This window comes from Micromys minutus (assembly GCF_963924665.1).
Source record: "Micromys minutus genome assembly, chromosome: X".
Taxonomy (NCBI): Eukaryota; Metazoa; Chordata; class Mammalia; order Rodentia; family Muridae; genus Micromys; species Micromys minutus.
Genome location: NC_137970.1, coordinates 41443715 through 41461728, shown reverse-complemented (window position 1 = coordinate 41461728; position 18014 = coordinate 41443715). Strand labels below are relative to the sequence as shown.

Genomic DNA, 18014 nt, shown 5'->3' with positions numbered 1-18014 from the left:
CGTAGAGGCAGGCCATTCTCTTGACTAAGGCCACTTGTGTTTTTCCAACCATCTACCCTATGCTCCAGGACTTCTCCAAGAATCACAGGCCTTTCGGCTTCATCCTGAGAGTCTGGAAGCAGACCTGGGTTTGCAATAAGAATCAATGCAGTGGTAATTGTAGGAAGAAACTGGCTGTAAGCTCGGTAAAGCCACTATGGCCTCTAAAGTGGAGAAAATCCTTTACAGTTCTAATCAATAGACTACCATCCTCAGAAAAGATTGATATTTTATCTAAATCCTGGATGGCCTTGTTTGTAAATTATCTTAGAGCAATCAGAGAGGGGAAGCTGTGGATAATCAAATTTACTTTTCCCAGGTGGAGTTGTAGACATGTGTTTTAAATCAACCCAGTAACAAAGGAAGCTGTTATGAGAACATCAGGGCCCCTTGGTAGTGTTCAGCTGTGGTGTTTCTTTCCTAGCCTTTACTTCTCCCTTCGTCCTTTGTCCTGGGTAATGGTCTATTATTTTTCTTGTGAAATAAAGGGGAAATAATAGGAAAAACTGAGAAGTAAAATGTAAAGAGACTTCTGAGCTGTATCCCACACATGTACTGAAAGATTTTGTGAACATAGGACAGGTTTCTTTAAATGGGTTTAGGAGAATCTGTCAAAGTTTAAGGGGCTGTTGTCACATAAAGTAGTTTATTCAAATAAACAGGACAGGTTTTGAATTTTTCCTTCTTCTAAGTCAACTAAATTAGTCATAAAAATGTAATCACATTTGCTGCTTGGAGTATCTCTTTTGGAGAGCAGAGAGTTTTCTACATTAGCAGATCTAAAGGGGAAGGAGAAAGGGTGGATTAGTGTTCTTACAGTCTGTCATTCATAGTATTCAGAAAGAAGCAAGAGGCAGGACAGAGAAAGAGACTTGACTGGTGTTTTTATTTTTATTTAGGAAAAACTTAATTTCCTTATTACTTTATCTTATGATCTATAACTTATAGGATTTAATTTAATTTCCATTTTTAGGGATTTTCTATAATCATTCTATATGGATTTCTAATTGAAATCTATTGTTGTCTGAGAAAATATGCATTTGAATCCAGGTCTTGAAATTGGGGGGGGGATTAATCTCACTCCTTATAATATGGTTTATATCAGCAAATATTCTGTGTGTATTTAAGAAAATGTGTATCATATTATTGTTTGGGAATATGATATGCATGTCTATTAAGTCTAGATGGCTAATTGTATCACTTAAGTCTTTATATCTCTGATAATTTTCTACTTATATTGACAGAGGGTCATTAAAATTCCTGAATACAATTACTGATTTTAATATCTTCCTCTTCAGTTCTATCAGGTTTACTCCAAGGATTTTGATGCTATTTTTAACAGGTATGTAAACATTTGTGATTGATGTGCTCTCTTATTTATTTAGACAAGGTCTTAGACTATACTCCAGGCTAACCTAGAGCTATCCAGATTATCTGAATAAAACCGCAAGCTATCCTGAGGCATCATATCTTCTAATTAAATCGATTGCTTTATCACTATTAAACAATGTTATTACCATAATCTTTCTAGTTATCTTACTGTAGGGTTAACTACTATAGTAATTGTGAGGGTTAACATGAACTTTCTATCAAAAATTTTATTTTGTGTTATTTGCATCTTTAGAAATAGGTGTCTTTATTTTCTTATGGGCTTTGTGATAGAGTTTTAGCTAATACAGATTAGGCTCTACATATGAATCCTAGTAACACACACACACACACACACACACACATCCCAATATCAACAAAAACAAGTTTAACAAGTGCAGTTCTTGTAAATAACACACCTGCCTTTTTATCTGCTTTATTTTGTCTTGGTATGAAAGATAATCTTCCCAGATACAAATTTTTCCCTAAACTTTATTTTACAATGCCAATGATGTCTAATATTTTATTACTTAAACTGTTTCCATTGAAAAATGAAATGCTATTATTGTTGTTTCTCCGTACCTAGTATGTATTTTATCTCTTAGTGATTTTAACATTTTTGTTTTTATTGGCATTAAGCAGTAATGAAATAAAATGTAAACCTTTTCCAATTTTTCATTAGTGTCCTCTTTCCCCTTTTTAGACAATATTTTCTGATGTATAAGAAATACACACACATACATACGTACAGGATGATCTCAATTTACATCCATTTCCTATGGGCTAGGGATACAGATCAGTAGTAGAATGTTCACTTAACATGTATGAAACTGATTCAGTATCCAACCCTGCAAAAGAAATTAACCATATTTGCTATTTCTTTCAGCACTGAGACAACTGAATGAAAAACACTTGATAGACATAAAGTAACTGAGATATGGTCCTTGAAGTTAGTTTTTAAACCTAGTTGTATTCAAAATACACATAATTTTTTTCTGGCGTTTTTGTCTTAGAACTTAAAATATATCATCTCACTGTTTTGTGGTATTTGTTATTTCATTAAGAAGCCAGTTAAAAATATTACTAGAATCCTTCTAAAACACGGGTGTCTTCTTGCTTTCAATATTTTCTTTGTCTTTCAGCACTGTTCTTGCATTTATTAATAGCTTGGTAGATATTTTTCAATGTAAAATTGGAATTTCCTTGATATTTTTCTCTTTTCCTTACTGTGTACCGTTAAATTATGGGATTAGTGAGGATCTCAGCTTTCTCTGGGTCTAGTCTTTTCTCAACAATCATGTCTCTTTCTATAATTGAAGAATGACATTTGCTCTATCTGAAAATTTTACTTGGCTTACTCTAGTTTTCAACTCCAAAATTCCTACTATTTTGTTTCACATCCTCTATACTTTATTCATATTCTCTAGCTAATTAACTATTAACAACACACCTTCATTAGGTCTTGAGATTTTCCATGGTTAATTGATTTATATTTTATTTATATTTACCTTAAAATTTTGTTCACTAAATCTGGTATCATATACCAAAGGCATACACTTGAGAAAAGACAACAAATTCAAAAGTAGGTGGTTAAAAAACAAAGATGTCAACATGTGGCATAATAAAAATAGACCTATGTTAACATGAAAGGAGGAAATACTGTGGAGCCCCAACTATATGCACAGAACTATTAGCAACTAAGGAATGATGTGATCAATAGAGCAGGCTTACCCAGAGAAGAACCCCCAATTGGTTCCCCAAAACCAAGTAATATGCACTGAATTCTATATATACAAATAACATGTGAACTGAGTAGGTTGTATTAATATATTATTGTATTCATATATATATTGTATGTATGTTTATGTGTGTGCATAAGAGGGGTTAGAGGGAGGAAATGTATTTATAATTTGATATTAGCTATTAATTAAAGGATGATTATGTTACAATCCATAGACCCAGAAAAGCTAAGTAACATGGGAGAACTAGGAGGGGAGGTTGCATGGACCTCCCTGGGAAAGGAAAATAGAATACATTTTGTGGATGAATGAGTATGAGAACAGGAGGACTCAGGTGGGATAGGAGTGGAGTGAGGCACGGTGATGGGAGAGAGTACTAGGAGAGATGGCTAGAAATGGGGGGGGGGGCATTTGGGAGGTGATGTGGAAGCCTAGTGCAGTGGAAACATCCTAAAAGCTACATGGATGACCCTAGTGACCCTAGTGAAGATTCCTAGTAATGGTGGATATAGGGCCTGAACCAGTCATCTTCTCTAACCAGGAAAGGCTTCCAGTGGTGGGACATCAACCCAACCACAAAACCTTTGACCTACAATTTTCCTGTCTATATTATGTGTTGGGTAATGGTGGCACAGAACTTGTGGGAGTGGCCAAACTATCACTGGTCCAACTTGAGGCCCACAGGTGAGAGAAGAGAGAGAGAGAGAGAGAGAGAGAGAGAGAGAGAGAGAGAGAGAGAGAGAGAGAGAGAGAGAGAGAAGAGGAGAGAAGAGGAGAGGAGAGGAGAGGAGAGGGAGGAGAGGGAGGAGAGGGAGGAGAGGGAGGAGAGGGAGGAGAGGGAGGAGAGGGAGGAGAGGGAGGAGAGAGGGAGGGAGGGAGCGCCCATGCCTGATACAGCCTGAATGGCTAGGAACAAGAGGCTGGATTGCCCAGAGACCTAGATTAGGACTAAACATGACTGGCAAAAGAAGTCCATGAAATGATTCCTAATGATATTCTTCTATATTCACAGATCCCAGTCATTGTCAGAGTCTTCCTTAGGCCACTGATCAGAGCAGATACAGAAACCCATAGTCAAACATTAGGCAGAGATTGGGAAGTATTGCAGAAGAGGAGGAGGAAGGATTACAGGAGTCAGAGGGGTCAGATACCATAAGAACACAGCCTGCAGAATCCACTAACCTGGGCTCTTAGGGTCTCACAGAGACTGAGCCAACAATCACTAGACATGTCTGCAGTAGGTCCTGTGCATATGTATGTTATGGTTGTGGGACTCCCTACAGTGGGAGCAGACTGTTGTCTCAAACTCTTTTGCCTGCTCTTGGAACCCTTTTCCTCTTGCTGGATTCCCTCCTCCAGCCTTGATTATGAGGGTTTGTGCCTAGTCTTATTGTAACTTGCTAAGACATGTTCAGCTGCTATCCCTGGGAGGCCTGCTCTTTTTTTTTTTTTAAGGGAAATGGAGGAGGAGAGAATCTGGGAGAGAGGGAAGGAGGTGGAAACTAGAAGAAATGGAGGGAGGGCAAACTATGATTGGGATGCATTATATGAGAGAAAAAAAGTAATAATAGTAATAAAAATAAAAATATTTTAATTAAAAAATTAAAAAATAAATAATCCAGTTTCTAAATCATTGCATTGGCAGTTTCTGTTACACCCTTTTAATTTTGTTTAATTTTTGTTACATCCTTTGCATGAGTAATATGTTCCTGTTTTATGGTATGTCCAATAATTTTTGAATAGTGTATTCTTTGGTGATACTTCTCATTTATGATATCTGACTTTGTTGATATCATTCCCTGGTCTTAGGATCCACTAACTGCTGGCAGATTTGCAAAGCCATCATGACTTAGGTTGAGGTCAAAACAATGCATATTCATTTGAAATAGAAACTTTACTGAAATATTTGAAGGCTGGTTTCTCTCTGGGTTAGCAATATATAGTAAAAGGATAGTTATAGTACCAACTTAGCCAGAAGATTATGAAAGAGGCATGGTCTTTTAAAAGCTCAAAGCTCATCCACAGTGATAGACGTACTCCAACTAGGGCACACCTCATAATCCCTCCCAAATAGTTGTACCACCTGGGTTACAAGCATTCATTTACATGAGCCCATGAGGATCATTTTTATTCAGTAATTCTCATTCATATTCAGTCTAGAAGAAGTTATATAAGATTTTATTAGACACAGAATTTAAAAATCATAGCAGTATTTACCAAATACATTAGAGGAGACCACAAGTTACAGCAAACCAGGGAAAATGCTGATAAGGGTTTCATGTGCTATCTGATAACTTCCTTTGCTTTCAGATTGGTGGAAGCTTTTTTTTTTTTTTTTTTTTGCCTTTTTAAGATTTAAAAAGCAAAAAAAGATGTTGGGTTAGACTCATCAGTTGAGTGGCCAGTGAGTGGATTTTTATGGGGAATAAAGGTAGTTCAAGATAAATTGACATTCACCTATATTTTAAGCCTTCAAAATCTTCAGGTTCAGTTATTTGACCTGGGAATTTCAGTTTGCAAAATATAACACATTATGACCATATTGGGTCTATCCTTGTTTTTTAAAAAGTTAGTCAACAGGTAAAATGTCAGTGTATGCTACCCCTATTAACAGTCCTCTGAGAGCAAAAATAAAATCATTGTCTCAAAAGGTTTAGAAAGGTCATCACTCTATACATTAGACCAATTAGGAATCTTCCCTCTAGCTAGTAATAAGAGCTTCTACTGCAAAACCACAGCTAACATCAACCTCAATTGTAGAAAATCAGATTTTTTTTCTCTAATCTACAACAATGCAAAGAAGTTTTTCTCATCACCTCTACTTAACATCATTTTAGAAGTAGTAAACAATGCTATATCATGGGATTAAAAAAGGTGTGTAAAACCTGCGGGGACTTGAATTAATTTCTTAGTACCAATAAAAAAAACAAACAAACACCACCAATTTTTTAGAGACAAACTGATTTTGCATAAAAAATAAAATTCATACTTTCTAGAAGATAATTACTAAGAAATCTACAAAAATACTTTAAGTCCTAGACATAACCAGCGAGTTTAACAGAAAAAGAATAAGTCAACACATACAATCAAACATGTATACTATAAACTAGTAATGAAATTTTAAAAATGTATAATTGCAACACTAATTACATTATAATTAGATATGAATTTACAGACAAAATATATGGATCATACATTTGAAAAGTACTAAGCACTAATGATAGAAAAATTGAAAGATATATAAGCAGAGTGCTGGGGTGCGTGTCTATAATTCCAGCTACTGAAGATGTAGAAGCAGGAAGCTCATGTGAACCCAGGATTTGAAAGCCAGCCTGGGCAGCAAAGAAAGCCTAATCACAGTAAACAAAATGATTTTTAAAAAGTAGAGAGATATGTGGTGCTATTGGTTTGTAGTTTCTATACAGTAAATGTGACAGCCACTTTCAAATTAATCTATAAATTTAACACCATTGCAAAAATTATCACAATGGGATTTTTTAATGGTTGTAAAAATATTGATCTTATCACTTACATGGCAAATCAGAAGAATTAGAAGACTCAAATTTACTTTTAAATATCGATTTAGATAAATCATACTACTTGTAATTGCAGAAGAATATATTCCATTTTTAATTACATTTTGGGCCAGTACATACAGAAACGGGTTTAGTTGTGATATTTTCACACATATGCATCATTGCATTCTCTTCCAGTTCTCCCCACTGCTCTTTTCCATTTCCTTTAATGTAGGTGCTGATATTTTCTTAGTTTCCTATTCCCAGGCAGTTGATTAATTTCCTAGCTAAAAGGCAAAATGAGTCTTTTCTTGTTTTACTTTTCTGGGACTAGTTCTTGAACTCTGAGTTCCCCTGCCTCTGCTGCCCAAGTGTTGGAATTTTGAGACCATCTCTGATGACTGTTTTTATCTGAATATTTTTCAACATAAACTTTAAACAAAATTTTAGCAGGAGTCGGAAGATTACAGTCGGTGCTTTTATAGACAGAACAAAAAAGAACAGCAATTGTTAACCTTTGCCTATCAGCTTATGTTCCTCTCTTCCTCCATTTTCTGATCCACTTGGATAAACCACTTGAGGCTTACAGGCATTATTTTTTAAGAAAACGTAAGTGCTTAAAGGAAAGTGTCTTGTGTTCTAAGTCTATAGCAGCTCAAACAACTTTCTCAGAGTGAACACACCGACGGAATTATGATCAGCATCGGCAAGACCATAAATATATCAACTTCCTGTTACACCTTAATTCCAAATGAATTCCAACCCTGGATTATATCCCTGTATAATAATTTTACTGGCTTTGAACTTTATTAAAAACTCAGTCACTTTGATTTCACATTTTGTGAGTGTATGGATTCTTTGCTTTAAGGATGGCTACTTTGGCTCATTGTAGCCCTGCCCACTGACAGAAAGCATCTCCATCATGCAGCTCACTATCCCTGAATACTTTGGGGGCTGCTGGTGGCCACTGGTGGCCGCTGGTGTCTGCAGCTGCCTCTCTCTGAGCTGTGCTCACTGCTTGGGCCCTGCCCCTCATGTTCCAGGCTGAGCTTGCAGAGCCTTCTACAGCTTCCTACTGGGATGACAAGGGTCTTGTGGTTTTTATTACTTTTTTCCTCACAACCATTAGGGTTTCTTTTCTTGTGCTCAGGGTGTGTGTGTGTGGGGGGGGTGTATTTGTACGATATGCTTTAAATTGTGAAATGGGTTGTTCGTATTTTCCTTGACAAAGAAATTGAGACCGAAGATGTCATTTGCTTACTGGCATGCATTTTATCAGTGGAAGATGCTAAGCCAGGATGTGGGCTTATTGTTGTTGTAAGATTTGCCTTTCTTCATCATTAGACTTCCCTGAAGCACTTGGAATAAACTGTAGTGTATTTTTTATTATTCCTGTGAGGTTGCATGTTTGGAATAAAACCCATAAAACATCGAGAGTAGAACATTTCAAAAGACTTGGGATGGCATCAGGGAAAGCTGGAAAGGAATGTTGAGGGCACAGAGCAATAAAGACTTTGCCATCTGAAGAACTTGTGGAAAACAGTTTATCAGAAACACCAACATTCAGATCTTCAGACAGTTGAATTTTGGTTCAAATTAAGTAAATCTATAGTGAATAAAATTCAATTCTGACATACAAAACACACCATTTAGCAACATAATATAAATTTAGGAAAACAAACGAAAGGACGGATTTTTATTTCAAACTTCGGTGAACATTTTGCACACTTTCTAGCCTTTTATGTAAGAACTGCCACGCTCTTGAAACTTGGTAAGAGGCCAATATGAAATTATTTCACTGAAAAGTAACACTCAGTAACACGTATCTAGAATGCTCGAGGAAGAAGATCTGAGGATGTGAACGTGCTGAGAGACTATTTCCATATTTACAGATTATTTGGGGGAACTTAGTGCCACTCAGAGCTCACTCCCATATTGATGGTTGGAATAAAATTCAGATCACACTCAGGTGTAAAACCTACTAATTTTTCTTCATCTAACAATTCTACACAACTGTTTCCAAGTTGCTGCTATCCAGATGTTCCATGTCAGGGTCCTTGACGCTTCTAGTCTCAGTAACTGCCCAGGGCTGTAGTTAGAGCAGCAGGAACAGCTCTGTCTGTTCTGACAGTGAGGTAAAACCAGGTCGCTTTGGAGTGGGAGAAGCCACACTGCACCTCTGCTGCCCAGTCACTCTATCACTATCTTTGAAACTTTCAGACTTTTTAAGAGCATTAGTTTTTTGATGGAAATCACATCCAGATTTTTTCCTGTAGGAACATTTCTGAGTTGCTTCCTGCTTTACTTTTTCCTTCCCCTGCATAGTTAAAGAAAACATGTAGGCATCCCTGACAGTCCTGAATGAGAGAATAAGCAGAAACTTGTGACAACTGACATCTGCCCTGAAATAGCAGGAACCAGACAATGCTTTGATGTGGACAGACAATAGCGGCTTTGAGTACGTTCTTACCTCTCTAACTCAGCACTTCAGCCTTTCCAGTCTCTTACTTTCTACTACAAAAGCGTGTGGTCTTCAAAGGTCTTTAACTAGTTTTGTTAAAAACAAGCAAACAAACAACAACAAATCAAACCCTTCTCTCTAGTTTACTAAGGCTTTCTTTTCTCTATTGGTTGTCTTAAGCCAAATTCAGAGTGAACAAGAGAGGGAAATATACTACACTTGAGTTTGAAAAACAAAATGAAAGTCATAAGTAGAATTGAAGCTGGGCAGTCTCTTAAAAGGGCGATGAATGAATTTGGTACCTATAAATAAACATTTGCTGGGGGAAATGCAAACTGGTACAGCCACTCTGGAAATCCATCTGGCAGTTTCTCAGAAAATTGGAAATAGTTCTACTTGAAGACCCAGCTGTACCACTCCTGGGCATATGCCAAAAAGATGTTCTACCATACAACAAGGACACTTGCTCAACTATGTTCATAGCAGCCTTTTTGTGGTAGCCAGGGACTAGAAGCAACCCAGATGTCCCTCAACCAAAGAATGGATACAGAAAATATGGTTCATTTACACAATACTATTCAGCTATTAATAAAGGGGACATAATGAATTTTGCAGGCAAAATGGATGGAACTAGAAAATATCATCCTGAGTAAAGTAACCCAGACCCAAAATGACATGCATGGTATGTATTCACTGATAAGTAGATATCAGCCATAAAGTACAGAATAAGGATACACCCCACAGACCCAAAGAAGTTAAATAAGAAGAAAGATGCAAGCAAGGATGCTTGAATCACACTTAGAAGGGAAAACAAAATAGTCATAGGGAGTACAGGAAGGGAGGGAACTTGGTTGGGGGTGGATGAGGAGGGGAATGGTTAGGCAGGATCAGGTGCAGGGAAAGACAGGAGAGGGGGCCAGAAGGCCAAAAAAAAAAAAAAAAATGAGTGGAAATCTGCAGCTCCCTGGGGTGGTGAGTGGCGGAGAGTATCGCTAGGAAGTCCCAGAGACCTGAGATGGGGGAGGTTTCCAGGACTCAATGCAAGTAACCTTAGCTGAGATACCTAACAATAGAAACATGGAACCTATAAAGTCTACCTCCTTTAGACAGGCAGGACTCCAGTGGAAGGATACGGACACCAACCCACTAAATTTTCAACCCAGAAGTTGTCCTGTCTAAAAGAAATGCAGGAATGAAACAGACTGAAGGAAAGGCCAACCAATAACTGGCCCAACTTGAGACCCATCCCATGGGCAAACACCAATCCCGGACACTATTAATGATACTCTGTTATGCTTGCAAACAGGAGCCTAGCATGACTGTCCTCTGAGTGGCTCTACCCAGGAGTGGACAGAAACAGAAGCAGACACAGCCAAACATTAGATGGGGGTGGGACACCTATGGAAGAGTTGGAGGCAGGATCAAAGGCCGAGAAATAGATGGGAACTACACAAGAGAATCAACAGTCAACTAACCTGGACCCCTGGGAACTCTTAGAATCTGAACCAGCAACCAAAGAACATATACAGGCTGAAATGATAGCCCCAGGCACATATGAAGCAGGCAGGCAGCTCAATCTTCATGGCTAACCTGTCTGGCCTCAGCGGTAGATGATGTGTCTAATCTGGCAGAGACTTTATGTGCCAGAGTTGTGGGATACCCAGAGGGGTCTCATTCTCTCAGAGGAGAAGGGGAGGATAGATGGGAGGAAGTGGCTAAGTGAAGGAGAAACCAGGAAGGGGAACAACATTTGAAAAATGACAAAAGCAACAAAAAAAAATGGACTGAATTTTCTGTTGAACCAGGATATCCCATTAGAAGGGGCTGCAATGAGAAAAAGGCCTGACAGGAACCAAATATGGTAATAAAGATGATGCAGTTTTATGTGGTACCAACAGAAATGTTCATCTGGTGTCCCTGTTAAAAGGGTGGAGCTTCAGGCTGCTGTAGAAAGATTTACACAGTGTTTTGGGTGAACAGATTTTAAGGCCAAAGCCGGTTGACTTTTTTATATTTTGAGATAGACATGCAATTTTGGGAACCCAAAAGCATGCAGGGAACATGTCTGAGGCTCAGTTTCAAAAACATGTTGAGCCATTTTGAAAAAAAATTATGATAATGAAAGAGGAAAAACTACATTTAGCCCAAATATACAGTGAGGATGAGACCGACTTACTTTGAAAATCAATGCCAGAGAACACTCAAGCAAGTAGAAAAGATACCTGCCTACCAGGAGGAAAATAAACAAAGAATAGTTTGTCCTTATGTGTGCAAATGCAAAGCAAAGTTCACAAATTAACATTGGTCACTATTGGAAAAGCAAAGGTGCCCAGAAATGTGTAAGAGGACACAAGTTCATTGTCTATAATACATTAACCTATTAACGATGTTCAGTTCATAAGAGAATGGTTTTTGGAATGATTCTTTCAAAATGTTGTTCCTGGAAACAAGCATTTTCTACTTAATAATCTAAGATTTCCTGAAAGGGGGGGCATCATGGCAGCATTAATTCTGGATAGTTCTCCAGTTCACCCTTTCACGGGACCCTTAACCATTGAGGATTGTCGAATAAGATGCATGTTTTTTACCCCTAATAATTCAATTTTGATTTAACCAAAGAATCAAGGTGTGATCATGAGCAGCAAACAACTTAGTGAATGGAAACGACTTGAAGAGCTTTGTGATTTGGGAAGAAAGTGAGGATGAACAGAATAAAAGATAAAGGGAATTTCCAAAATTAAAATCTTCAGTGTGAAAACTGAAAAGTTTAGCTGGCCAAAAAGGAACCTGTCCATGATCTTTGAGGATTAGAAGATGGCGATCACAGGGAAATTCACGAGGAAGGTGCGAAGTTAGAAACCAAGCTGGGTAGCAACAAAGTGACAACAAAATTGCTGTGATAAAGAAAAACGTTGTTCCAGGCAAACAAAAGACCAAAAGGCGAGCCAGTAGCTTTTACCTACTGTAAAAGACGGTTTGGACTAACTCCCTTTGTTGATGCCACACCTACCTGAGTTTCAAAAATTCCATATCACACTCAAAGAGATGCAGCAAAATATAGACAAGAAAATGTTCAAATGTAAAATCCATTCAAGAATTGGTAGGTTTTTGCAAAATGATCCCCATAATATTAAGGATAGTTCCAATATTTCTTCAATTTCTGGTTCTAGTAATAGAGTATGCAAAGATGACTATAATTGTATAATGCAAACTTACTGTTAGTTGACATTGTTTTTTTAATCCAACACATTTTTTTCAAATCAATGACCATTGAAAAATAGTTTGAAAATAAATTTACATTTCTTAAAAAAAATAAAAGAATGCCTGGCTTAAGAAGAAATGAACGTGCTGACATAGGGGAGAACTCTCAGGAACCAAACCCTAGACAAATAATTATGGACTACTGGGAGGGGGAGAATTAGCCTTCCCCCACAGCTGGATGTCCCCAATCAGTTACTCAATACCAAATGGTCAACACTGCAGTCATATACATAAACAGCAACACCACACGGACTCAGCATGTTCTGTTTATATATGAATGCACATGTATGTAACAATAATAATTAAAGGAAAGAGACCATGAGTTTGAGGACAAATTGACAAGAGGTAAGTGAGGGATTAGAGCTGGAAGGAGGGGAAATAACATAATATGCTTTAATTTTTAAGATTTAAAAAAAATAAAATAATTTGGACAAGAAAAAAAATCCTTTTGCAATTCATCTATGCTATTGAGTACAGTAGTGAGTCCTTTGTTTTCATTGCTGTGGAAAATTTCACTATATGGAGAGACTACAATAGAATTAGATCTTTTGGGCACTGTTTGTCTCCATGTTTGAAGTGCAACTTGTACTCTGAAGAGTCTATGTAGTACATGTTTGTTTTTGTGTAATATGTTCAAATTTCTTTTTGACACACATGTAAGAATAAAATTGTTGAACCATAGCTTATATATCTAATTATGTTTATTAGACACTACAACCATGTATAAGCAATGTACTAAAAATCTAATAATTTTCAAATACTTGTGATTAAAATAAAATTATATCTTTCCCATTTCCCTTTCTTCTCTCCATCCCTTTCTCTAACCTCTCTCATGTTTCCCCAAACTCCTCAAATTTATGGCCCCTTTTTCTTTATTATTATTATATATATATCTCCTCTCCAAATGATGAACACCTAATTTGTTAGCCAATATAATAATAATACAAAATCATGTACACACAAAGAACAAAAATGGACTTCAAACAATATTTTTAAGAGTTCAAACTGTTTTTGAATTTGTTATCAGCCATCATGTCTTAATAAAGACTCTCAGTTTTTCTTAGTTACCTTTAGTTCTTTTTGCAGGATTGCAGCCTCATGAGCCTTACCTGCCCACATTAGCATGTCAGGTGTTGTTGTCCCTGAAAACACACATGAAAGTAAAATGAATATTGAATAGGTTATACTTCTAAATGTGTGTGTGTGTAACAACAATTAATAATAATAAAAACTGGCCACAGATTAGAAAGAGAACAAAAAGAGGTATGTGGGAAGGTTTGGAGGGAGGGAAGGATAGGGAGAAAATTGTGGTTATATTATACTCTCAAAAATTAAAATAACTGTGAACAAGATGATTCAGAACATTTTTTATATTATCTAACAGTCTATACTCATAATTCCATGACTGTCTTTAAGATGTCTTTTTATAATAACGTTATTCATTCAGCATACAGACAAGGATAATTTATTGCCACTGGTTCTTTTTCCTCAAGATTCTTTTCTTACAACCCCCTTTTCCTATGGTTAAGTCCTCATAATCTTCCCCTGTCCACATTATCATGTCTATTGCTGTCATACCTGTTCACATCATGTTCAGGCATCTGCGTTAGTAAAACTCTATGGCTAAATTCTGACGTTTCTAAGATTCCCATAGCAAGTTCCCTGTTCCTCTGTCTCTTACAATCTTTACAGGCAACTAAGGAATACTGATAGAGAGGGAAATAGCCTTCCCTAGGGAAGACCACACCAATTGGTTATCCAATACCAAATGTCAGCCCTGGAAGCATACATACATGAATACATACATACATACATACATACATACATACATACATACATACAAGTAGCATTACACAGACGGAGTAGGCTCCCAAAAAGTATGTATTTTTGGATATATATTGTATTAACATGTTTAATTATATTTCAATTATGTGTATATAATTAAAGAAACAGAGACCGTCACCAGACTGCTCTGTTATGCTGGTGGATGGCTCCAAGCTGACGGCACTCAGCAGCTGGGCGAAGCCCCACAACATGGAGATCTCCAGTACCTGAGGTAGGTGGAGCACATTATGCGCCATTGCTTCAGGAAGGAGGACCGCACGGGCACTGGCACCCTGTCGGTGTTTGGGATGCAGGCATGGTACAGCCTGAGAGATGAATTTCCTCTGCTCACAACCAAACAAGTATTCTGGAAGGGTTTTTTCTTTTTTTTTTTGGAGGAGTTGTGGTTTATCAAGGGATCCACAAATGCTAGAAAACTGTCCTCCTAGGGAGTGAGGATCTGGGATGCCAATGGGTCTCGGGACTTTTTTGACAGCTTGGGATTCTCTGTCTAGCAGGAAGGGGACCTGGGTCCAGTGTATAGTTTCCAGTGGAGGCATTTTGGAGCACAGTACAAAGATATGGATTCAGATTACTTGGATCAAGGAGTAGACCAGCTGCAAAAAGTGGTGATACCATCAAAACCAACCCTGACGACAGAAGAATCATCATGTGTGCCTGGAACCCAAAAGATCTTCCCCTGATGGCACTGCCTCTGCGCCATGCCCTCTGTCAGTTTTATGTGGTGAATGGGGAGCTGTCTTGCCAGCTTTACCAGCGGTCAGGAGTGCCCTTCAACACTGCCAGCTACGCTCTGCTCACCTGCATGATTGCACATCTCACAGGCCAGGTGACTTTGTCCAGACTTTGGGAGATGCACCTATTTACCTGAATCATATTGAGCCACTGAAAATCCAGCTACAATTAGAGCCAAGACCTTTCCCAAAGCTCAAAATCCTTCAAAAAGTTGAGACAATCGATGCTTTCAAAGTTGAAGCCTTTCAGATTGAAGGGCATAATCCACATCTGACGATTAAAATGGAAATGGCTGTTTAGAGTGTTCAATGGTACTGTGAATTTCACTAGTCCTTCGGGTTTGAGCCTGATCACCAGGGTAAAGTTTTCTCTAAGGAAAATGAACTAGTAATCTATCTGTAATGATCAACGTTTAAAGTGTCACTGACATTGGGAGTCTGCCTTTCTTTAATATTAACTGGAGGGACATGTAAAGCTGAGATTATACAACCTGGAAAAATCCAGGCATATATACATCTATAAGAAAACTGGTGGAATTCAGGGTGTATTTCTCCTCTAACGTTAAAATGTGTTAGTGTTAATTTATAAACATTTTGTATGCTATAGTAAAAGAAAAGGAGGCTATGAATTTGAAAGACAGCACGATGGAAGGTTACATAGGAGGGTTTATAAGGAGGAAATGTTAGGGGATACGATGTAATTATAATTCGCCCTTAAAAACTAAAAACAGTTAAAAGGAGTAACACAAACAACAGCAACAAAAACCTTTTGAAATGGTCACTTGTTTCCTAGACATACCAACCATTAGTACTATAGAATGTCTCCTCTCTCTCTCTCTCTCTCTCTCTCTCTCTCTCTCTCTCTCTCTCTCTCTCTGTGTGTGTGTGTGTGTGTGTGTGTGTGTCTGTCTGTCTGTCTGTCAGTTGGTCTGTTTGTGCCTGTGCCTATGTGTGATTTCAGGACTTACCACTTGGGCTTGGATAACCATTTAGAGATCTCATCCCTGGGGAAAACAAATTAGCCCTCTACCAGCAGGCATTAATTACCTATAGCTTTTTCTTGAAGTGTGAGTCCCCATGAGCTTTCACCCTTGCACAGGGGAATTTAAATGGCGTTATCATTGTCCAATGTAGGGAGCCGTTTGTGCGGCACCCAAACATGGCGCCGGCTTCCCGCCGAGAGCTCAGCAAACAGAGCTGCTGCCCAGCCAAGAGATTTAATGCGCATGCGCCACATACGTCATTAGCCCGCTCTCGGGGCATACTATTGAGTTACTGGAGGGCACACCAATCAGGTAGCGACACGAGTCTCCTGGGCATATATAGCAGTGCATTTCTTCCCCCAAGAGGAAAGGAAGACAGGAGAAGAGGAAGACAGAGAGAGAAAAACCACGTGGAGGGATGGCGGAGAGATACCACGTGGAGAGAAGCCCAATAGAAGAGGTTGCGGGAGATCCCACGTGGAGAGAGACTCGGTAATAGTGATTGCGGGAGGTCCCGAGTGGACAGAGACTGGACAGAGAGATTGTTCTTGGGGGACTGTGCATAAGAGGCCGTCTAGACAGTAGAACTCGGTAGGGAGTCCCCGGCTCAGAGAGAAGTTTCCTGCTCATGAAGCCCCTGCTCAAAGTGCTGTTCAATAAAGGTTATCCGCAAAAGAAGCTGTTCGTTTTGTTGCGCCTGTTCCTAGCGGCGGGAAGCGTGGGCGCGTGACAGTCCAAGCCTTTGTAAAGCAGCTGTATTGTTGAGATTTCATGAGAGAATATTTTCCGTCATGTCCAGAAGACATAATTTGTCAGAAGACCTTCTGTTCCTCTGCCTCCTAGACTGCAACCACCACCCCCCCTAACACACACACACGCACACACACACACACACACACACACACACACACCACAACGTTCCCTATAATGCAGATGGAAGTTCATTTCTTACAAACACAAGCTTTGTTAATGAGGTGAGAGCTGCACCCATGTGAGGATGTAGGGATAAGGGTAAACACTCAGATACAGTCAAATGCATTTAAGTTTAGGAAAGTACCAAAGGTATGTTCTCGTCTAAGAACAATCACACTAGCAAAGAGTGACTGTGTTTACAGAAGCAGGCATGACTTCTTTCCTGTTGAGCAGGCCTTCCTTAAATTCAAAGAGACGGCTGTTGGATATCACTTAGATAAACTGCCATCGTGGTGCCCTTAGTGATATCTTGCAGTGTTTGTCATGCTGTGATTCATAGGCATCAACACGGAGTAGAGCTGTTAAATGTCTTCTGAAGTGGAAACTTAAGGGTTATTTGGAGAGTCAGTTGTGTTGGATGGTGTCCTTCCTGCTGGGGCACGCACATGAAGGAGTGTTTGCCTGAAGTGGACACAGGTGAAAAACTAAGGCAGACTCATGAAGGAACGTTTCACTGAAGCAGACACAGGAGAGAGGATGCTCTGCTAAAGCAAGCATGTGAAAGGACACGTGATTAAGGAGTCTTTGCTAACAATACACATGTACTGGTCTGCCTTACATTGCATAGTTGAGCTGCATTTGCCAGGACTCTGCAGACTCAAGCTGATTGGATGCAGGTGCTGAGGCAAGAGCCATGCAGAGGCAAGGCACACGGAGGACACATGATGTTTGGAAGGACTGAAAGAAGTGACAAAGACAGAGCTTGTGCTGGTATGACTAACTATGCAACACTTGTGGCTCACGCATCTTCGCTGATCTTCCGTTCCCTGAGAGAGGCACAGCTGAGAACCCCTGGCATCCCTCCTGGTCTCTCCTGCTGACCCAAGCGGAGACCTGTCTGTCTCTGCTAGGTCCTGTCACTGCTGTTGCTAACCCAACTCTACCAAACTGGACAATCCACGAAATGCTTTCAAATGGATCGAGCTGCCGCTGCTGACCTGTGGACTTAACTGCTGATTTCCAGACAACACAGACAGGACTTACTTCAAAAAACCTTTCGAATCAGCTCTACCTCCCCCATAGCCTCTTTTGTCCACTACCTCTGTGGGTTGTGGGCTACAAGGGAAGTTAAAGTATTTAAGAACCATCATTAAAAA

At 38.9% G+C, this 18014-nt stretch overlaps 1 pseudogene across 1 annotated transcript; it reads left to right on the top strand.

The window, feature by feature from the left end:
* The first annotated feature begins 14455 nt into the window (after nt 1–14455).
* Nucleotides 14456–15263, top strand: LOC308414892 (thymidylate synthase-like; annotated as a pseudogene). The gene is made up of 2 exons: nt 14456–14540; nt 14799–15263. The product of its transcript is annotated as a thymidylate synthase-like (transcript).
* The last annotated feature ends 2751 nt before the right edge of the window (nt 15264–18014 follow it).